Below are 24313 nucleotides of genomic sequence, written 5' to 3' on the forward strand. Positions count from 1 at the left end.
ATGCAGGTGGAAATGTGACAGGTGCTGGGTAAAATTGAAACGCTTACTGATCAATTGGAGGATCTCAAGGATTCATTCGCGACTAGGATTGAATTAGCCGAAAATTTAGCTACCAGAGTTGAAAAAAAAGCAGAAAATGTCAGCTCCAAATGCAAAAACACTCGGAGACAGACTGGCTGCTTTGGAAGATGGAAGTAGAAGGTATAACGTCAGAATTGAAGGTCTCCTGAGAATCGAGAAAGTTTAAACCCTGGTAAATTCGCTGCTGAACTTTTTTCTAAAATAATCGGGGACGACTTTAAAGCAGAATCTGAGATAGCAGCAGCTTACCGCGTATGCGGATCAAACACTGTTAGACCCAGACCAAGGTTGGTTATAGTTCGTTTTGAACGATTATCATTTAAGCTAGAAGTGATGGCACTCCTCAGAAACAAGGAAGATATTACATTTGAAAATAACCACATTCGTATTTTTCCTGACTTCCCTCCAGCAACAGCTACTAAACGCGCAGCCTTCTACAACATCAAATAGCAGTTACGGCAAGCCAGCGTCAAATACAGCCTCTTGTATCCAGCAAAACTGAAAGTGGAATGGCAGGTCATTTCTATGTCTTCGCTAGCAAAGAAGAATCAGAAAAGGAATTAAGAAAGGTAATCCTGGGACTATTCTGATACATAATAGTGAGTCATGGCTGTTAATGATAAAGCAAAGATTAATAATCTACTGTCTGATCTATTCGTTTTAAAATATGGGGTTTTATCAGCATATATTCTCATTATTACTTAGTATTACTAGGGCGCTATCTGTTTATGTTTTATTGTGCTTAATTACTTTTTCTTCCCTTTTTTTTTTTTCTAATTACTTCATCTCTACCCTAAACGAGACTGTTCAATATCATACCCTTGGTTTATTGTTATTGCTATTACTGCATTAAGACTTGTTATGCTTATTTTGGACACATCTTTAACACCATCACCGGGTTTATTATCTGGGTGTATCATCTTAATGCACTAAAATTGCTGAAGACTATATATATATTTTAAGTGCAAAATTCTTTTTTTTTTTTTTTTAAAGACTATATTGGTAACAGATATCTCTATCTTTTAACCCTAAAGCCGCGCTGCATTGGGGCTTGTTTTGCTTTGGACGTGCTCTGTCTCTGGGTATGTCAGAGGACTGGGACTGCGTGAAGTGGGTTTTAGCCTCACTTGGGGAGGCAAAAAGGGAGGGTGGGGGGTTAAGGGGGGGAGAGAAAGAGAGCAGGCTTGATCTGTACCTAATCTATCCTATTAATCTTTATAATTATAACTACCAACGTAATAATAAGCTGCATGGCAACAACTCTAGGGGAAATAGGAAATTAAGAAAGCTGTCTCACTTCCAGTTAAGACTATAAAATGACATCAAAAACTCAGAATCAGTGTCTCCATGATGGGACAGTTAACTTCGTAAGCTGGAATGTTAAAGGCCTGAATCACAATTAAAGAGAAAGAAAGTACTCTCACCTAACAGGTCTAAATGCTAAAATAGTATTTTTACAGGAAACCCACTTACTAAGCAAGGATCAGTTCCGCTGCAAAAGACTGGACTGGCCAAATGTTCCATTCTAGTTTTACAAAGAAAACTAGAGGGTGGGAATTCTCATACATAGAACAGTACCTTTTGTAGCATCAGATGTAGTATTGGATCCTGAAGGGAGATATGTAATGGTCATGGGAGACTTATCTAACTGTAAAATGATTTTGATAAATGTTTATGCACCTAATGTTGATGATAAGGAATTTATACAAAATTTATTTGCATCCATTCCCAATCTGAACACTCATAAAGTTATAATGGCTGGGGGCTTTAATTGTGTTCTAAATCCACTTTTAGATAGGACTTCCTCCACAGGGGAACGCATCTAACACCGCAAAGATAATTACAAAGTTTATAACTGATCACAACTTATCAGATCCCTGGAGGTTTTAAACCCAAATTCAAGAACATATTCTTTCTACTCACCAGTACATCATTGCTACTCAAGGATTGATTACTTCTTTATAGACAATAACTTCTTGCCTAAGATTAAATCTTGTAAATACGATGCTATTGTTATTTCTGACCATGCACCTATGATCTTGGAGCTAAAATTACTAAGCCCCATACACTCACCTCGCAGATGAAGCCTCAACCCGCTTCTATTAGCTGACGAGAATTGTACTGAATTTATATCCAAACAAATCAAATTCTTTCTAGAGACAAATACATCCCCTGAGATCTCTGCAGGAATACTCTGGGAAACTCTTAAGGCCTTCTTAAGAGGACAGATTATCTCATATCTTTCCCACAGAAATAAATCCAAGCCAAGAAAGTAGCAGAGATAAAAAGCGAAATTACTAAAATAGATGAAGAACATGCCAGACTACCAAGCGAGACTCTACATAGGAGGAGGCAGGCTCTACATTCAGAATTAAACCTCTTGACAACTAAAGAAACTGAACAACTAATTTACAAATCCAGACATCATTATTATGAACATGGAGAGAAAGCTAATAAGCTTTTAGCTCAACAAATTCACAAGCAAGAAGTGCAACGCAATCTCGTAATCTAACACTAACGGAGATAAAATCATCGAACACAAAAATATAATGCACACTTTCAGAGACTACTATAAATCCCTATATACTACTGAGTTTAAAGAAGACAATACACAATCTAATGCATTTCTGGATACATTACAGATACCACAAATAGACGCTTTTAGTGTGGAGGAACTTGATAAACCTCTGGCATTATCAGAATTACTAGATGCTATAAAGTCACTCCAAGGTGGAAAGCAGCAGGCCCTGATGGCTACCCTGCAGAATTTTACAAGAAATTCTCCGCTCAGCTAGCTCTCCTCCTATTAGCAACATTTACAGAAGCCAGAGATAACCAATCTCTTCCACAAACCTTTGCCAAGCACTAATCACTGTCTTTCCAAAACAAAATAAGGACTTATTACAATGTGCATCATACAGACCAATTTCACTTCTGAATAACGACGTTAAAATACTCTCTAAAATCATAGCTAGAAGGATGGAGAAAGTGCTCCCTCGTAATATCACAAGACCAAACTGGATTTATTAGGGGCCGCACTTATCTTCAAATCTTCACGCCTGTTTAATGTAATATACTCACCAACTAAATCAAACACCCCAGAAATATTATTATCATTGGATGCAGAAAAGCATTCGACATGATTGAATGGAAATACCTTTTACTACATTGGAGAAGTTTGGGTTTGGCCCAACATTTGTGCATGGATTAAATTACTGTATACTAACCCAGAAGCTTCAGTTTGCATCAATAACATTTGCTCAGACTACTTTAAACTAGAACGTGGCACTAGACAAGGATGCCCTTGTCACCGCTGTTGTTTGCATTGCCATTGAACCACTGGCAATACATTGTCGAAATACTGATCAGATAAAGGGGATTAGCAGAGAAGGACTGGAACAGAAAATCTCATTATATGCAGATGACATGGTACTGTATATATCGACCCAGAAAATTCTGTGCCTGCAGTCTTAGCAGCACTCACAGAATTTCAAAAGATCTCTGGTCTCAGAATTAATCTGAATAAAAGTGTACTCTTTCCAGTGAATTCTCAAGCATATAATATTAGATTAGACACCCTACCTTTTATCATTGCAGAACAGTTTAAATACCTAGGTAAACATCACAAGTAAACATAAAGCTCTTTATCAACAAAATTTCGTCTGCATGGAAAAAATTAAACAAGACTTGCATAGATGGTCAACCCTTCATCTCACACTAGCTGGAAGAATTAACACTGTTAAGATGAATATTCTTCCTAAGCTCCTTTTTTTATTTCAAAACATCCCAATATACATTAATAAATCATTCTTTAAGCAATTAGATTCAACAATAACCTCATTTATTTGGAATTCAAAACATCCACGCATCAAAAGAGCGACCCTACAAAGACAAAAGGCAGAAGGCGGCATGGCTCTACCTAACTTCCAGTTTTATTACTGGGCAGCAAATATACAGGCGATAAGAACCTGGACACAAATAGAAGAACATACACAGGCTTGGACCGCAATAGAAGTAAAATCCTGCAGTACTTCTTTGTATTCCTTGCTCTGTGCTCCAATAAACACACGCTATCGGCAATACACTAATAACCCAATTGTGCTCCACTCACTTAGAATCTGGAACCAATGTAGAAAGCATTTTAAGACGGAGAAGCTTCTATCTGTGGCACCTCTGCAAGAGAACCACCTCTTTCAACCTTCACAAACATATGCAGTTTTTAATATCTGGAAAAATTTGGAATTAACTTGCTTAGAGATCTTTATATAGACAACGTCTTTGCATCCTATGAACAATTACATTCCAAATTTAACATTCCAGCTACACATTTCTTTCACTATCTTCAAATCAGGAACTTTGTTAAACAGAACCTTGCAGATTTTCCTCATCTTGCACCCTCATTCATGCTGGAAAAATATTGCTCAATCTCAAGGACTTAGACTCCATCTCTACAATATATAAAATCATTTTACAATCCCTCCTTTCAAAGATCCAAGAGGACACTGGGAAAAGATCTCTCAATTAATATATCAGAAAAGGAGTGGAAAGTAGCAATGCAGAGAATTCACTCGAGCTCCATATGCGCAAAGCATACAATTATACAACTCAAAATTATATATCGAGCACATCTGTCTCGACTAAAACTCTCCAAAATGTTTCCAGGGCATGATCCAACCTGCGAACGTTGCAACCAAGTCCCAGCCTCACTAGGTCACATGTTCTGGGCCTGCACCAAATTAACATTATTCTGGACAAAAATTTTAATTACCTTCAGACAGCCTTGGACTCACAATCCCTCCTAACCCATTAACAGCTGCGTTTGGGGTTCTTCCAGAGGGGTTTAAAGTGGAGAAAGACAAACAAATTGTGATTGCATTCACTACACTTTGGCACAGACTTATTCTGATAAACTGGAAGAACCCAAACTCTCCTCTTTTAAGTCAGTGGGAAACCGATGTGTTATATTATTTGAAATTGGAAAAATCAAATACTCAGTTAGAGGATCCGTACAGACATTTTTCAAAACATGGCAGGATCTAATCAGTAATATTTTAAAATAAGTTCATAAAGCACAGAGAATTTATTAATTTAGGTATGTTTACAAAGCCTTAAATTTTATGCCGTTTGGCTTGCTCTCTCTCTCAAGGGTGGGGATCAATCTGTTCTTAACTCTATTTTTCTTTTTGTAAAAACTTGATTGCTTTGTATGGAGTGCAATAAAATTAATAAAAAAATTTAAAAAAAAAAGGAATATGCAAATCAATATAAATAGCCCTTGAGCTGAGTGTTTTCTGAAAAGGCAATGGCAAAAGTATGAGGGAAAATAGAAGAATTTCTGTGAATACCAAGTCGAGGCAAAGAAAAACTTACTATTTATTGGTTTAAACAGTGGTATAAACAACAAAAGGAAGTTGGAGAAACTCGAAAGTTCAAGTTCACAAAGTCGCACAGTGCCCAAAATAAAAAAAGAAGTTGTCACATATCAAAGTCGCTGTGAAAAGGCGAGTCGTAGCCCACCGTCTGAATGTCATATGAAAGCTTAATAGAGTACAGAGAAATAAAAAGGCATGCAGTGTGAAAAAAGCACGAAATGGCAACTTTAATCTCGAAACTTCCACTTTAATGTCTATTTTTTAATCTATTTTGTCATTAAAGTAGAACATCATAAACTTCATCTTAAAATCATTTAATTTACTAGTTTCTCAAATCCCATCATAACTAAAGTAGCACGTTAAATGCTTTGTTTTGTATTTGATCGTCTATGTGTTCTAGGTGCGTGAATCACTACATGCTTCCAGGCTTTCTCTTCCTCCGACATCACACAGAATCCAATACATCCGTAATATTACAGCTCTCTGAATAATTAAAATACTGAGAAGTATACATGATATCATTTTCATGATGATAGGAGTTAAAGCATGCTATGAAACATGGGAACACAGTGGCGCAGTGATTGTTTATGTCTTACGCAAGATGCTTGCTGCACCATGCGTGACCTTCGAGGAAATGCTTTATTATATGAAATATGTGCTATATAAATAAATGTTGTTGTTGTTGTTGTTATCTGTCCTTCCAGTGTCACGCTAGCCACAGCAAGAATACAGTGCGAGGCAGGAACAAACCGTGAACAAAGCTGAAGCTCCTCGCTAGTGCTGCAGCACCGTGTAGTTAAAGTTTTATCTGTATAATATAATAAATATATTTTGCTGCATTTCATCTTAAAAATGATATCATCATCATATGTAAATACACGCTTTATAAAGTGGCTCAGGTTGTGCAATATTATAACTGTATCATAAGTACAATTACCTCACTATAAACTGCAAACAGTTCTACAAGGAGCATTTGATGTACTGATTGAGTGTGTGTATAGTTCTTGGGATGAAATTGTTTGTGAACCGCGAGGTCCGAACAGGAAAGACTCTGAAGCATTTGTCGGATGAGACCAGTTCAAATAGTGAATGGCTGAGGCAGCGTGTGCTTGATTCTGTATACTCTTTCCAATCAGCTGCTGTACAGCTGTGTTTCACACTCAGATACAGTGATATAAATACTCTGAGCAGTGCGGTAAGAGTAACATGGTAAAAGATGATCCGATGTGGCAACCCCTAGCGAGAGCAGCTGAAAGAAGAAGAAGAAGGTGCAGTGAGAGTAACAACACTAAAGCAGCTATGGTATTTACAATAGTTTGACCATTCCGTGGACCATTATATTGTTACAGGTTAATTACAATCAGATGCTTTAAACTAATAAACAATATGCGGTTAATTTGTGTATTTATAAAGCTGTGTCAAGGATGTGGATCTGAAAAAGAAAGGGAAACCACACAGGAATAGTAGCACTGCCTTGACGCTGGGTTCCATCAGTCTGCAAAACCAAGTGCAGAACTTGCATACGACAGGGTTTGAGCTACCGCGGAAATATGTGTGGCATCACATTAAGTTTAGGTTTTATACATCGCGATTTGAATGTGGAAACATTCTTATGCAATATTTCTGTGTGTACGCACCGTTTATACATGAGGCTCCAGGTCCTTAACTAGCATGTCACACTGTGTATAAACACACAAAATATAGTTGAGCTATAGGAGGCCTTTTATAACCTGAGAAATCAGCCATATTGTTATCTCTGGGGCTATTATCATCAGTGAACAGTGTTACATTCTCCTCCACTTAAATTTAACATTCCTAGTGAAAGTCATCCCCACATTTTACACCATTATAGTAAAGACAGAGATTGCCTTTAGTGACCATTGCAGTTCACTGCCAACTAAGAAATGAGCCTCAGTCTACATTGCTTAAATTAACACTGAGGAACAGACACCCAAGATATCTAGTCATCTTAGCTTAGGATTTAGCATTTATTTCCAAGAAGCCTGAGATAACTGTTAAGTGATGGACAGTTCTATGATCAGGAAATTAATACTATTTTATATTCAGCTGACACTTTTATCTAAGGCATCTTAAAACTTCAGGATATGTTGCAACTGTTTATAATTATGTTTTTTACAGTTGGAGCACAAGCAGGTTTAGTGATTTGGTCAGGAACACAGAGTACACTACTGCCTTGGGGTTTAAAGTCCTGCCTGCAAGGTACAACAGTAACTTACATGTGTTTTTCAGAAAACATCCTAAAGCATAGCATTCATTCCTAAAAAATGTCATAACTTTGAAAGTCACTTGCAGAGGCACTAGCAGAGTGGACACTAATCCAGAAAGTCATTTGTTTAACCTTCTGCTCTGTTGTTGTCACTAGCTTGAAATCAGATCCCTGATGCAACAATCCTGAAACCTAAGTAAAACCTAACCACACCCCACCGCCCTGTGGGACTTTCCCAATGATCCCTCTTTTTTCCTTTATGTCTTAGACAGAAACTCTTTGAAATGAAACCTTAAATACTAATCCTTTCATTTCTTCATTTTGTCATTTCTCCTTTATCCAGCTTTCCTTACTTTGTTGTGGGGGTGGGAGGGGATTTGTAATAGAGGCTGCTGGTGAACCTTTACTCCGTGTGACCTGCTGGCGATCAATCTGATTAATGATTGGAGTAAAAGTTTAAATAAATAAAAAGAAGGAATTGATTTGTAATTGTCATAAAACAATATTACTCACCTATCATATAGGATGAAGAACCAGGTATCCATCTGTCCTTTATCAAACCTAATTAATCTTCCTTTGTGATGTAGGAGCCAGAGACTGTCTTTTCAGGGTAGGAACCAACCCTAGATCAAGCGCCAGCCTAATACCAGGCACAAATATGTATATATCAGGTACCAGCTTATAATCACAACTCACTTGAACGACAGAAATAGTATTTGGGATTTGGAGAAAATGGAGGTTTCTGCAGAAAACTTATTACAACATGGGGTCACTTTGCAAACTCCTCAGAAAAAAAAAAAATCACTTAGAAAGAAACCTGGCGTAGTTATTAGCATTTTAAAACACTATTAACCTATTGATTTTGAACAAACTGCATTTAGTAGGTTTTCCTCTAAGGAGATAATGATTTTGTGTTTTATTTTTCATACTAGCATAGTGAAATGCCCATTTATTAAAATGGCATAAATGGTGCAATGGTAAGTCCATCTTCTTCGAGTCTGTCATGCATTGCTTTCACTTGTTTCCACTGTATGTCGGACATTGCCACCCTTTTGTGGAAGATGTTTTATCACTTTATATGGAGATGTATTTAGCAGATATGTATATCTTACTATTTATTTTTTGACACTATACACATATTTTGTACACATAAAATATATAAAAATATTATATATACACATGGCAACACTGTGGCGCAGTGGGTAGTGCTGCTGTCTCGCAGTTAGGAGACCTGGGTTCACTTCTCAGGTTCTCCCTGCGTGGAGTTTGTTCTCCCCATGTCTGCGTGGGTTTCCTCTGGGTACTCCGGTTTCCGACCAAAGACATGCAGATTAGGTGCATTAGCCATCCTAAATTGTACTTGGTGTGTGTGTGCGTGTGCACGCCCTGAGGTGGGCTGGTGCCCTACCCAGGGTTTGTTTCCTGCCTTGCACTCTGTGTTGGCTGGGATTGGCTCCAGCAGACCCCTGTGACCCTGTAGTTAGGATATAGCGGGTTGGATAATGGATGGACATGTACACAATATCATTATTATTTTCCGGCCATTTTCCAAGTTTATTCAGGTTATCTGGTTGTTCCCCCAAACCTATTTCTTCCATTCTCTGCAATCCTGGGAATCTTTTGGAGTGAAACCCATTCTTTTTATGTCAGCTGACATCACTTTCAAACCCACTTCCCTCCACCTCCATATTGATGGACCTCTTTATCTTTCCATCCTCTGCCTTTTACTCTACATACCCAAACCAACTGAGTCTGTTTCTCCTCAGCACTGCACCTATGGCTTTCTCTTAACTCAGCATTTGTCTTCTTCTCTGTCTGATCATTCCCATCTTTGTTCTTTCCAGCTTCACTTCATATTCTACCTTCAATGGCCACCTCTCACTTTCATAAATGTTACCCTTCAAGGCCAGACTCCTTTAGATTTAAAAATGGAGCGCAGCACCCAGAATTTCTTCTATGTACCTTTCACCTTTGTTATTACTGCTGTGCCAGCACATAGTAGTAGAACTTCCCTAACTTCTCCAAACCAAATCCATTACTGATATCCACATTTACACTTATTATGTTAGCATTCTGCACCCCTTTCCCGCACTTTCTACAAATAAAGATCATACTGGATGCCTACATACTGTCCTTCACACTATTACATTATTTATGCACCCACATCTGACCAACCTGTGCATTGGACTGAGCTTCTCCCAACACCCCTGCAACACATGCCACATGGCCTCATTCATGCCTTCTGCCCCTTTGCCTCCAACCATCACTTTTCATGCTTTCTGCATTTACTTTGAGGTCTTTCACTTTCAAACTATCCTCCCATTTTATTATGTTCTCCTTCAATTTTGCTTCACTTTTTGCCAACAATAGGAGGTGTGGCAGAAAAGTAATGAGACTGGCAACACTGCAAGCGATCTGGCAACGCTGCGCTGTTGTCCTTGATAGAGCACGTGTATCAGTACCCTCCCATGGCTCAGTGCGAGTTTCAACTCCTTCCGTTAACTACGTGATTTTTATGACTGCTATTAGCGAAGTTGTGTTTTTGGTTGTGCGTCACGCAAAATGGAACAGCGGAATTTGGAACAACGTTGTGCCATTAAACGGCAAGTGTGACGTTTGAAAAGTTAAAACAGGCCTATGGGGAACATTCTTTATCCCAAGCTCAAGTTTTTCGCTGGCACAAATCATTTTTGGAAGGCAGAAAACACGTTGAAGATGAACACCGTTCAGGGAGGACTTCAACTTCGAAAACCAATGAAGACATCGAACGTGTGAACACTCTTGTGAGGTCAGACCGTCGTTTAACATTAAGAATGTTGAGTGAACAATTAAATTTGAACAGATTTATCGTTCATCAAATTTTGACTGAACATTTGCACATGCGAAAGGTCTGTGCCAAAATGGTGCCGAAAAACTGCCCTCTCCATAACAGAATTTTTTACCTCAAAAGGCATTCCTGTGGTTCCCCAGCTCCCTTATTCACCTGACCTCAGTCCGTGTGACTTTTTCCTTTTTCCTAAACTGAAAAATGTCCTTAAAGGACGTCATTTTGGGACTTTAGAAAACACCCAAAAGAGTGTAACGGACATGCTGAAGACCATACCGGTTGAAGACTTCCAGCGCTGCTACCAACAGTGGGAACAACATCTCCATCGGTGTGTAGCTGCCCAAGGGAACTACTTTGATGGGGATAACATTGATGTTTGAAAAAATAAAAACTTTGGTAAATAAAAAATCAGTCTCATTACTTTTCTGCCACACCTCGTATATGATCTTCAACATACAAAATCTTCCATGGCAATCCTTCATGCTGTGCTCTGGTCACCACCCCCTTGCTCTAAAAGCTTGATCATCTGATATGACCCACACTCCAGAAGATCACCCTTATGTTTGTATGATGGAATTAGCACACTTCTTTCCCAGTTTTCAAGAATTTCCTCTTCACACATAATCATGTTGCACAGACCTATCACTGTTTCAGATCTAAAATCTTCCATTGCCTTCAACAATTTCAGCACCCCGCCGGTTAAGCTTACAGTTTTACCTATCTTCATCATTTTCAGTGACTTACATTTTAAATAAAGGAGGTAGGCAACAGAAAGGCCACACTGCCTTAAAAGTTCACACACTGTCTTCATGATGAGATACGGAGATATACAGTACCTATATATTTAGTTTTATCTGGAATGAGAGACAGCCAGTATGGATGAAGCTACTGTTCTATTTGTAAACGAGGTTTTAGCAGACTGACAAGACATTTGACTGCTCAAGCTCTCATTGCCTTTGAGTAACCACCTCAGAGCAGTTCAGACATATCAGAGTGATCATCCGAGAGATCATTTCAATCTATGGCTGAAACTGCTGACAGCCAAAATGTCTGTCTCAGTAACATAACAATGAGGGACAGACCCTGACTTCAGGTTTCAAGAAATGTGCAGGACATGTTGCTATTTCTCTGTGATAATGTGAGTCTGAGCACATGATTACTCAAAAATGAATCACACTTTCTGAATGAAACTTGGCACAGTTATTAACATTGTAAACTGCTACAAGATTATTGATTTTAAGAAAGTTTGCTCAAGGAGGATTTTATTTACATAAATAATAATTATATATAGTGAAAGTTTTATGGAAATCTGAGTTTACAGCAGATTTACACATTTTAAGTTTCTCTAAGCAAGATTTGAATATTTTCTTTGTGATGATTGCCTGTCAGTGTGTGTCTGTGCAACAGCATGGGAGTTTCTGGACATAGAAGTAAAACAAATTGAAACTTGGCACAGCTATTAGCACTGAAAAATGCTAGAAGTCCATTGAAAATATCTAGTTATACTATCTTGTACTTTATCTATATATGGTTGATTAGGGGATGGCACTTTGGCCTCCCTAAATGTAGTGGGGTGTCTCACACTGGAATATTTTTTGTGATTTAACCTAGTAACCTCTTTGGTGTTAACCTCAAGAGTGATTTGGGTTCAAAATTCTATGTCAACACAGTTAAACCCGAATCAGATTTGGAGTGACATGTAATCATTGGATTCACAGCTTTAAACCCGAATAACTCTTGGGAGAGTATCCTGCTGCCACCTAGTGGATGAAAGAGCATAATGCTGCCAAAAAAATCATGACTATTTATATATAGTTTGCCACTTTATGTAGTAGTAATTCATCAATATGTATGAGTGAGATGGTCAAGCAAAAACACAATGGAAAATGAAAAGCTGTAAAGCCAGTTTTAGAACAAAATGAAACTGAATCATTGCTAGAATCGAGAGGTAGTAATATAGATGTGAATTGGTTATAAGATGTTGATATGGACAGTGAAATGGATAGCATACGACACTGCAACACCAAACTGTCATGATTTGCCTGGTGACTTCAGTCACATTAAGCTTTACCATGGTGCGACAGTAAAATGATTGTGAAGAAGTGCAAGGACAAGAAAGACAGCCCCCTAAGCAGATGCCAATTTTTGTGTTAGGGGAAATATAGAAGCCGCTAAGCCTTGCACTGTGGTAGCCTACAATAAAAAAAAACACACTTAATGCTCAAAGTGGGGAAGTATTCACCAGTTCACAGTACTGGCACCTCTTCCACATAGAGTTCCAGCACCTTTCCTTACCATACCAGTGAGCATTGGAATCTCTTGGGGAATCTTCAAGGGTGAATATACCCCCTCAATCAACTTTCACTGTCTTATGATGATCGATTGACCATACTGGCACCTGTTTCTGGCATATCGATAATCACTGAAACTTTTTTGAGAATCTTCCAAGACACCTATTTATTGATCGAGTGCTGGGCTACGCGTTTGTGACTCTTTCAAAACATATCACACAAGGCACATGTACTAAATCTGCATCAGTACAGCAATGGACACTAGGCATACCTTTCCTTCTGTGTTTATATTGATGTTTTAATATTTACATGTTTCTGTTACATATAATGACATTTTTTCTTCTTGAAGAAAAACTAATGTTTTGGTTGGTTTATCTGAGTGTAAACATAATGCTAAAGATGCCTCTCATTTTTATTTGTTTTTTACTTACCCTGCTGGTTTACCAGTGCTGGCACGCACATGCACTCGCCTTTCAGTGGCATGGCAAGTGCACAAGCATCAGCTGGGGTTGGCTACATGGATAAAAAGGCGAGGGGATGGTAATAAACGTTGAAAAAGAAATTGGGAGAAAGAAAATAGAGAACCAAGCAAGTGAACACTCAAGAAAGGCAAGAGCCAAGAAGGAGAGAGACTGGGAGAGAGCCAGCTGGGAGGAGATATCCAGATCTGCTGAATAACTAAGGGAGCAATGAAGCTGGAAGTTAGCTGGCAAACATCCCACTGTTCTTTTTTTTTACCAAAATAACTTAATATTAACAATATAGTATGCACTTACATGTATTAAATATTAAATAAAAGTTATATTTATATATTTTATGTGACATAAATCATTTTCATCATTGTTTGCATATTTTTCGCTTACACATCATCTGTGGACTTCCGCAATCTTTCAGCAAGCTCCACAAATATTCTCATATAATTGTTAATGGCCAACTCACAAATAACCAAAGCCATGAATGTGAAATTTGTGAATCTGGAAGGGTGATTGTGCATTACTTTCAATATATATACCTGAATTAGTCAATCATAATGAAATCTGATGCAGTTATTAGAATAGTAAATTCTTTTTTTGACTGTTGTCTCTCTATATGAAGGAAGGGAACCCATTGCTTCTCGTTCAGCTTTTGTTTTTCTTGTCTTTCTGCCAGGATAGTACTCACTCCTGGTGATATTATATAGGATAAAGGTAGACTCAGGAAATGGATTGCTGGGGTGGGTTGGGTAGGAAAATGGGAATGAAGCATGGAGTGTGAAATAGCAAGGTATGTAACATAAATCACCCAGCACCAATATAGAAAGACAAACACATCCAAACCAGTTGATTTTTAATGAACTGCTTACTTCTTTTGCAAAGGAATCAGAAGTCCATTTTTAACCTTACATTCAAATCTTATCATCTTTTGCACAGCCCAGCATGCTCACAGTGGGGTCAGAGCCTATCCCAGCAACATCAGCCTCAAGGCAGAAATAAACCTTGGACAGGATGCAGCTCCATCACAGGAGTTAATCGCGCACACTCCCACAATCTCACTCCTGCGTGGCCAGTTTGGAACTGCCAGTTACCCTAATGGGAGGAAAACACATTTTAGAATTTCCAATAAACAAACCTAAGTTTTTTTGGGATGAGAAAGAAAAAAAAGGAAGCCCATGCAGAAATAAGGATTGCATTAAACAGCATATAGACAGTGCCTTGGGAATGGGATATTAAACCTGACCTATGGGGCAGCAGCACTAACCAGTGCACCACCATTATTAGATATCTAATATCTAAATGCTATTGCTAGGATTGCAACAGAAAGGGTAATGCAAAACCATGGACAGGGAAGTACCAGCGTAGCTCATAAAAAAACATTTCTTCAACTTTTGCTTACATTTTTGAAAACAAAGATAAAATCACCAAACGCTCCCAGGTACAGTATATGGTGAAGTTGTGGGATATTTTAAGAGGAAGTAGAATAGAAACGCAAAGTGAATACATGCAAAACGTCTCTAATCTCTAACATGTCTCAACATATTTATCTTTCTTCAGTATGCTATATATGTGATCACTGTTTTTTTTATTAATATATACAAATTAAAAACTTTTCAGTTTACATTTGAAGCACTGACAGTCCTTTTCTAACACAATTCCCATGCAATGTGGCACAGGGATTTTATCTTTCTTTTTGTATTATGTGTCTGGATGTGTGTGTGAATGATCTGCTATAGACTGGCATTCCAACCAGACCTGGTTCTTGTTTCAAGCTTATACTTATTAAGAGTGCTATATAAGAATTAATGGAATTAAATAGAACTGAACTGTCCCCCACCTCCCACACATAGCTTTTTATTACTATTAATTAGGATTTAGCAGAATAATAGCAATGGATATATTAAATAAGCATTTATGAAAGACTAGCTGTGCTACCTGTCTAAGACAGATTGAAATCTAAGTAGTCAACGTAGACCTCAGCATTAATGTTTGTAGTGCACCATCTGTTGGAATGTATTTTGTAATACATGTAGTAATAAAATTGATAGCATTTGTCATCTCAACAGATGGCAGATCACAAACATTTACAGTAATAGAATGCATTACTAAAAATGTTTGTGATGTGACATTTGTTTGGAATGATAAATGCAATGCATTTGTCTCTGTTATATGCCATTTGGTATAGGATTCATAAAAACAGTTTTAAATGCCATCATATGGAATGACAAATTCAATGCATTTTATTACAAAATATGCTTATGATGTGCCATCCTATGGAATGACAGAGACATAGCATCTGGACTGACACATAGGCAGACATAAAGATGCTTATCCTTTTAAAAACCTAAAAGTGGCTTAAGGTTTCTGATCATAACAGAGCTTCTGCTTTTTTTAAGTCTTAGGCAGAAGAAATGGAGCCAAAGATATTCATTATAACGGAAGAAATTTCCAGAAGCAGCTTTAATGTTTAAGATAATGATAAAAAACTGTCTACCCAGCCATGATTGAGACCAATTCAGATGTGCCAAGTAACCTAACACACATATTTAAGAAATGGGAGAAAAAACCATAAATGAAATGTAAACAACAAATAAAACTTATAAATAAGACAGAAAATTAGGCTTAAGAGTTGAACCGAAGATGCTAGATTCATGAGGCCGCAATGCTAAATCCTACACTACACTGCCACCCATCATGTATTTATTGATCTTGTATTTAATCCTATGTTTCCAATTGAATTGATGAGTGTCGTGCGATGATGTGTTTTGCTGAGTGCTATCTATATACAAAAAGTTGTAAGCTGTTTGTTTACCAATCACACAAAGTTTTCTGAGCCTTATACACCATACAGCCATATAAATATTTTTAGCTGAACCAATGGCAGTGCACATACAGACTTTGGTGAAAATTTGTTTAGTCAGTTTTGTGTTATTGATGGACAAACAGACAAACAAACAGATTAAAATTTTATTTACATACATAAAGTGTATTGAGGAATTAGGTTGTAATGGAGAAGGACAACCCAAAAACCAATGCAGATGCAAGAACTACTATTCTCATCAGGCAGAAGAAGAGTGCTGGGGCTGATGGTAGGACACTGTTATCAGCACTTATACAGTTTTATACCAGCCAAAGCCATAGCTCATGTAAGATCACATGTACTGCTTTTTTTCAATTAATCTGGATAAGAATTTTATTGCAGCACACCTTTTATCGCAGAATATAGCCATCCTGAATTTCCAAAAGGCAGTTTTTTCCATTTATTTTCATCTGGATCCATTTTTGAGAAATTTACAGTTGCAAAAGTTATGTGCAGTATTGCCAAACCCTTATGGGGCAACGTTTTTTTCTTTCAACATCCTGAAAACTTTTAAAACTTCAAAACACCTCTTTTAGTGAATTCTTGGAACAAATTTTGCATAACTACAGTGGACCCGAAGTAATTTCCCCCATAAGATTGTATGTAAATACAATTAATCCGTTCTGTATGTAAATGTATTTTTTTTAAAGATTTTTAAGTACAAAAATAGTTAATTATACCATAGAATGCACCGTATAATAGTAAACTAAATGTAAAAACATTGAATAACACTAAGAAAACCTTGAACAGAGAAAACTAACCTTGCAGTCTCTTTAAAAACAAGCCTTGTGCATTCTTTAACTGCCTTCTCGTGCTCTCTCTCTCGTTCGCTCTCTCGCACTCTGTCTCTCTCTCTCGCTCGCTCTCTCACACTCTTTCTCGCTCGCTCTCTCGCACTCTCTCTCTCTCGCTCGCTCTCTCACACTCTCTCTCGCTTGCTGGCTTGCTCTCTTGCGTTCTCTCTCTCTCTCGCTCGCTGCACAGGGAATGCACAGGAAGAGACTGAACACGTGCGGAAATCATCGCTGCGTACGAACTAGAAGGGAAACTCGCTTGTTCGTCACCCGAGTGTGTGGTCGTGAACAGATGCAAAAGTTTGGCGAACTTTTTGGTCGTAGCCCGATTTGTACATGGTCCGAGACGTTCGTGACCCAAGGTTCCACTGTATAGGTGAAAGGAAGCTCTGCCGTTTCACTCACTACTACCAATTATTTTATACATAATGTATATATTATACATAAGTAAAGGAATGAGTGTTGAACTGCCAGAAAAGGATAGTAGTGGCCTGCTCCATATTGGTAAAGCACTGTAACACGTACCAGTAATTCTAAAATGAACGTACAATGCTATATTATTATCAAAGAAATACCTTACATTTTTGAAAAAAACAATGCTATCATACACCTGTATACCATGACTAAGTGCAATAAAGATAAGCCATGATGAAAAAGGATGATTTTAGCACATACCGAGCCATTGTTCAGAATACAATATAAGAAATCATCAATCAAGCCCATTCAAGCTTATCAGACTTCAATACATTATCAGAAAATGTTTTATCAAAGCAACCATTAGAAGAAGACTTCTGACTTGGCTTCCACAGTCACAGTAAGGCATTATGCATGTGTATTGCTGTTGGTATAAAGGAGCCCCCGTAGCTTCTCTTGACACACTTCTGTTGAATAATTTGTTGTCCGAATTTCCTCAGCGTTAGTGTCTCAGAGAAAGGTTGTGCAGCATTGCTCATAATAGCACTCAGTTTCATTTTGTTTCCTTTTCTACTACCTCCAGGGTGTCCAGAGTGTACCATAATTGAGCCTGCCCTTTTAATTAGCTTGTTCATTTGGTCAACCTCTCTTGAAGTGATGTTACCAGGCCAGCACACCATAGTATAGACAATCACACAGACAATCAGAGTTATAGAAGATGTGAAGAATGTCAATTCCCATATTAAAGGAACACAGTCTAATATGAAGAACATAACTACAGGCTACAAAAGGGACATAACACCACTAGAAAAGGTCCAGAGAAGAGTGGCAAGGCTGATTTCATAGCTACAGGAGATGAATTATGAAAAAAGATTAAAAGAGCTGAGTCTTCAGTTTAAGCAAATAAAGATTAAGAGAGGACATGACTGAATCATTTAAAATTATGAAGGGAATTAGTACAGTGGATCAGGACTGTTATTTTAAAATGAGTCCATCAAGAACACAGGGACACATTTGGAAACTTGTAAATTTCACATAAACATTAGGAAGTTTTTCTTTACACAGAGAATTTAACCCATTCTTTTCCCTATGAATACACTGTCAATTTAATATTTCAGTTTTTTATCTCTATATATATAAAATCCAATGTCTGTCTGTTTAACAGATTTAGATCAGGGTTTTTTTTTTATAATTTGCTTGAACATTCTGGTTGATTTTGCGACCTATCTTATTGCACTAGGTATCATAGTTCCCTTGGAGAAGCGATTTATTCGTGCTAATCCAAGACAGAGGCTGCAGGCTGAGGGGAGGAGGGAGCGTGATGTCAGCAGTGGGGAGCCGGGTGGGACCCTCCTCACTCACATACCAGCCTCCGTTCAAGTTGGGCTACCTCTGGCCACATCTTGGGTAGAATCTTGCCTCCACTTACCTAGCAATACCTGTTTGTTTATTGATTTTTAAAGTTTGTCCTATTTCACTACTACACGGGTTGAGCTGTCTCTCTGTATGTCTGCCTGCTTTTCACGAGAGAACTACTTAATAGATTTAGATCAGGTTTTTTTCTATAAGTTGCTTGAAAATTCTGGTTGATTTTGTGACTTCTCTCATTGCACTAAGTATCATAGTTCTCTTGGAGAGGCAATTTATTCATGCTAATCTGAGACAGAGACTGCAGGCCGAGGGAAGGGGGAAGGAAGCGTGACATCAGGAGTAGGGAGCCAGGCAGGGCCCTCCTCACTCACGTGCCAGCCTCCGTTCGATTCGGTTTTGGAGTGTACCTTGCCTCCGCTTAGCTAGCAATTCCTGTTTACTTGTTTATTGATTTTTAAAGTTTGTCCTGTTTCACTACTATGTGGGCAGAGCTGTGGGGGACAGCTAGTTCACAATAAATATGCAAAACTTTTTAAAATCCTATTTTCACTTTGTTATTCTGAGGTATGGAGTGTTTCTTGATATGATGTAAAAACGAATTGGAAGTACAAGCTTGCAGTGTAGCAAAATGTGAAAAAAGTGAGTACTTTCTGAATTGTGTGAAGAAAAAGCCACACAACTAAAGGGAGAACATACAGATTTCACATTGGCAGTAATTACTGATAGTCAACTGAAGTTTTGCAGTAGTAGGTCTAACCATTTTTCAATCCGGACATCAATTTTCTTGTGTTTGTTAATCCAATCCAAGGCAGAAATCAATCCCTATTCCTAGGTCATGGTGTTGATCATGCTGCTACAATATATGGGTTGGAGATGGTGGCACTGACCAGACAGCAGGAGACAGATCTGGAGATGGCAGAGTTAAAGATGTTAAGGTTTGCATTGGGTGTGATGAGAATGGACAGGGTTATAAATGAGTATATTAGAGGGTCAGCACAAGTTGGAGACAAAGTTAGAGAGGCAAGATTGCGTTGGTTTGGACATGTGCAGAGGAGAGATGCTGGGTATATTGGGAGAAGGATGCTAAGGATAGAGCTGCCAGGCAAGAGAAAAAGAGGAAGGCCTAAGAGAAGGTTTATGGATGTGGTGAGAGAGGACATACAGGTTATGGGTGTAACAGAGCAAGATGCAGAGGGCAAGAAGATATGGAAGAAGATGATCCGCTGTGGCAACCCCTAATGGAAGCAGCCAGAAGAAGAAGAAGAGTTTTCCTTTAAAAAACTTTATTTCCTATTGCACCTGCCTTTAGAGGCTTTTTACAAGTAACGCACTGCATTACAGTGGGTATTTTTATATCTGGAGCATAAATGCAGTAAGAAACTCAGTCAGGGATTCATATGGTGGTAAATGATGGGGAACAAGCTAGCAATCTGTAGCTCTAAAGTTAGCTGACTGTGCAGACATTCTTAAAAACCACTTTTCTAACCTTGCAATCAGATGTCACAATCGTCATTGTTGTCTTTGCGTTGACTGACACTGTTCCTTTTTAAAGGTTCAACGATCACATTTATCCCTAGAATTAACCCCCATTAAAATCTTCACATAGCTCCTTTCTCTGGGTAAACATGTTTTACAGGTAAGGAGTTCCAAGTCAATTGTTTCCTTATTCCTGTTTTTTCTTTACAGCTGAAGCACAGACTCTGCTGTGAAGTGTAACTAGTAATCTTGTGCGTTGCAGCCCCACACCTTAAACAGTTACGCACAAACCTCCTTTTTGGAATTTCCATTTAACATACAAGTCTATAGAATCTGGGCAAGGACTGGGATAAAATCTGAAAGATCATAGGTTTTTCCTGCAACATATGAAAGAAAATTAAACCCAGGTCCTTGGAAATGTGACACAAACCGCCACCCATAACACTGTACCCTACTTTGGTACTACCTTGTCGCTGTTTGTAACCCTATACACAGAATTCTAATTGATATATTGAGCACTAATAAGTTAATGTACTGTTCCATATTAACCTTAGGGGGAATATATATCTTCTCCCGGCAAAAATACACCATGGAGTCATAAAAGGATCCTTAAATCTGCTAGCGTGGCTGGTTGTGTTTTCATTAAATAAGCAGTGTTGGTATAATTGCTCAGCATTGGCCAGCATAATGAATAGAAGTCATTCAGTGAACATGAGGTAAGAAAAAAAATCCAGTCTGTGCTGGTCTGTTTTACTTTTTCTTGTCCTTAACTATAGGTTTGCCCTTGTCTATCCACATGGCCAATCCTATGCAATCATCTTTGCGCCTATTTTTATTTTATACATGTGGCAAAGAGTAATAAGATGGGAAGACTTCTTAGTTCAAAACAGAGGGCTGCTTATGGAATTTTAAAATAAATGGAAGTTAAAAAGTTCATACTAGGGATAATATTTATTACTGATGCCAGTTTTTTGAAAGCCTGTCAGCAGATTAAGAGCTGCGTTGCCTACCAAGATTTGATTAAAAGGCCACTGCAGAGACCAAATGTGTCTGAGTATTGGCAGCTGCCTTGAGTATACTAAGGTTCTAAAGAAATATCTCAGTCATGGCGTGTGTCACAGGGGGCTCTAATAGTGTCTCCTGGAAACCCAAAATTGCTTTAAATCCCTTACACACAATTACTAGATACTCTAAAACTAGGGCAGGCAAAGAGGAATGGTGGTAAAGGCTTTGGACATTACAACAACAACAACAACATTTATTTATATAGCACATTTTCATACAAAAAATGTAGCTCAAAGTGCTTTACATAATGAAGAATAGAAAAATAAAAGACACAGTAAGAAAATAACATAAGTCAACATTAATTAACATAGAATAAGAGTAAGGTCCGATGGCCAGGGAGGACAGAAAAAACAAAACAAAAAAAAAACTCCAGACGGCTGGACAAAAAAATAAAATCTGCAGGGATTCCAGACCACGAGACCTCCCAGTCCCCTCTAGGCATTCTACCTCACATAAATGAAGCAGTCCTCTTTGTATTTAGGGTTCTCACGGAAGGACTTGATGATGATGGTCATGTAGACTTCTGGCTTTTAGTCCATTAATGTTGGAGCATCATGATGCTTTGAGTAGGTGGTGGTGGCACAGGCTGCCACCACAAAGAAACCGGAAAAAGAAACAGAAAAGAGAGTAGGGTTCAGTACGGATTTTAGAGCCACCATGAATAGTTATTATGATGAATTGAACACACAGAGTATCAGGATTAAGTTAAAGTGAAGTTATAAGAAGGCCATGTTAAAGTAATGTGTTTTCAGCAGTGTTTTAAACTGCTCTACTGTATTAGCCTGGCAAATTCCTATTGGCAGGCTATTCCAGATTTTAGGTGCATAGCAGCAGAAGGCCGCCTCACCACTTCTTTTAAGTTTTTGGAATTCTAAGGTGACACTCATTTGAGGATCTGAGGTTACGATTTGGAATATAAGGTGTCAGACATTCCGATATATAAGATGGAGCGAGATTATTTAAGGCTTTATAAAACATAAGCAGAATTTTAAAGTCAATTCTGAAAGACACAGGTAACCAGTGTAGTGACATCAAAACTGGAGAAATGTGACTTTAGACTTCAGACCCTGAGGCTGTGGGTCCAAATCCTGCTACTGACACTGTGTGACCTGCCTGTATTGGAAAAAGCAAAGACCTGTAACCAATTGTATTTCAAACATTGTAGGTCTCCTTGGATAAAGACGTTAGCCAATAGTAAAAGTTAAGTGAACTGACTACATGAAGATGGGCACCAGGAAGCCTATGGAAATATCACTATGAGGGTAGAAAATGTTTATGTTATCAGGGAGTGCTTTACAAGTGATAGCTCCATGACTACAGACATAGGGAAAAGGCATTGGTAAATGTCTGCTAATTTAGTGGAAGTCCCCCAGTTAGTATCAAGGTGGCCCATTATAAATGACATGGTGCCCTGCTTATGTAACATGCTGGGCAGATGTCTTGAGACTGCTAGGTTCTTTAAAAGGAAGAAGGGCTACAGGACAAACAAAGATGCCTGGAGCTCATAGATGGAGTTTTAGTAGGATAATAATAATAATAATAATAATCATAATAATAATAATCAGCAGCATCCACCTGAATGTTGTGGCAGCAACCATTTTTCATGCCAGTATGCTCACCACACATTAGCTATTAGGTGGTGAAGCAGTGAGAGAGAGAGGCTTGGGATCATTAGGGGACTGGAATGACTAGGCCGTTGTGGACAATTTAGCCTAGACATCGGGATACATTCTACTCTTTGCAAAGGTCGCCCAGGCATCTTTTATGTCCACAGATAGTCATGACCTCAGACAGCACCATATTTACAACACAGTGTCATCGCCACATCGTCACAGACTGCTGGCCCCACCACCTCACCTCTTCCAGCAACCCAAGCTTTTCGTAGATGGTCGCCCATCCAGTACTGGCCGGGTTAATCCATTAGGCAACCTAGACGGTCACCTAGGGTGCTGTCATCTGGGGGGCACCATTTATGAAAGTTGAGAGGCCTTTGCTCCGGACAAGGTTGTCGAACTGTGATGATACTGAGTAGGTGCCATTACCTGCTGGGATGCTGTTTATAAAAGTAAAAGTGTGGAAGCTCCGTACATCAAGTCTGCTCCTTAAAGTCCACATTATATGTATCTAGGGGCACTGTTTATACTATTGAAGGGGCGCACACTTCATCAAAGTCTAATAATACAGTTTACCCTTTATGAACATCGAGTGGTAATGTCCATCAAGCTTGTCTGTGACTGGCACTGGATGACTCCAGGGGTTACACAATCATTTTTGACTAAAGACGTTAATGTTATAATACTCCCCAAAGTGGTCCCTGGCCAGTTCTTAAATGCTTTTTGCAGTCCATTTGTCACTGAGATTAGGCACGTGATGGAAATGGGTGGCAAGTGCACAACTATAGTGGGAGAAAGAAAGAGCAGAGGTGCAGGATGCATTGGGGAGCTTGTTTTGAGTAAATACTGTGGGTGGAGGTGGATAAGACCCCCCAGGTAGTTAGGGAAGGATCTTTTGTAGGCAGGTGGGACTGCTTGTAAACCTCTGGTTCTGGGATACTTTAACTTTTGAATTATTTTTGATTCAGGCACAGCTCAAGATCATACTCTATCTTTCACTATACATAAACAAACATACATTCTCAAATTTGCTTCAGGTTTGTCGGTCCTGGTGCCTATTCTAGGAGCACAGAGTGCAAGGTGAAAGCAGGCAGGAGAGGGCACTATTCCATTTCAGGCCCCCGCACACAATCATACTGGTGCAACTTTAGAGTTAAACTTAACCTGCACATCTTTAGGGATATAACGATGTTATAGAAAACCAGAATACTCCAAGGCTAATGTCTGCTAGGATTATTTCTATTAGAGGTGCAATGATGAGACAAGGTCAATCTAAAAATAACTGGGGTTCCAACTTGGCAAAATCCTGTTTAATTCAAACAACAAGGAAAACCTAAAATGAAACACAAGTTTGATGGCACTATACTGACAGGCCATTTGACTTTTAAATCAGAGATGTTCTCCTCAGCAAAGTCAGGTCTAAATTAGACAATCTTTGTGGGCATCAAA

Source organism: Polypterus senegalus, chromosome 8 (genome assembly GCF_016835505.1).
Source record: "Polypterus senegalus isolate Bchr_013 chromosome 8, ASM1683550v1, whole genome shotgun sequence".
NCBI lineage: Eukaryota > Metazoa > Chordata > Cladistia > Polypteriformes > Polypteridae > Polypterus > Polypterus senegalus.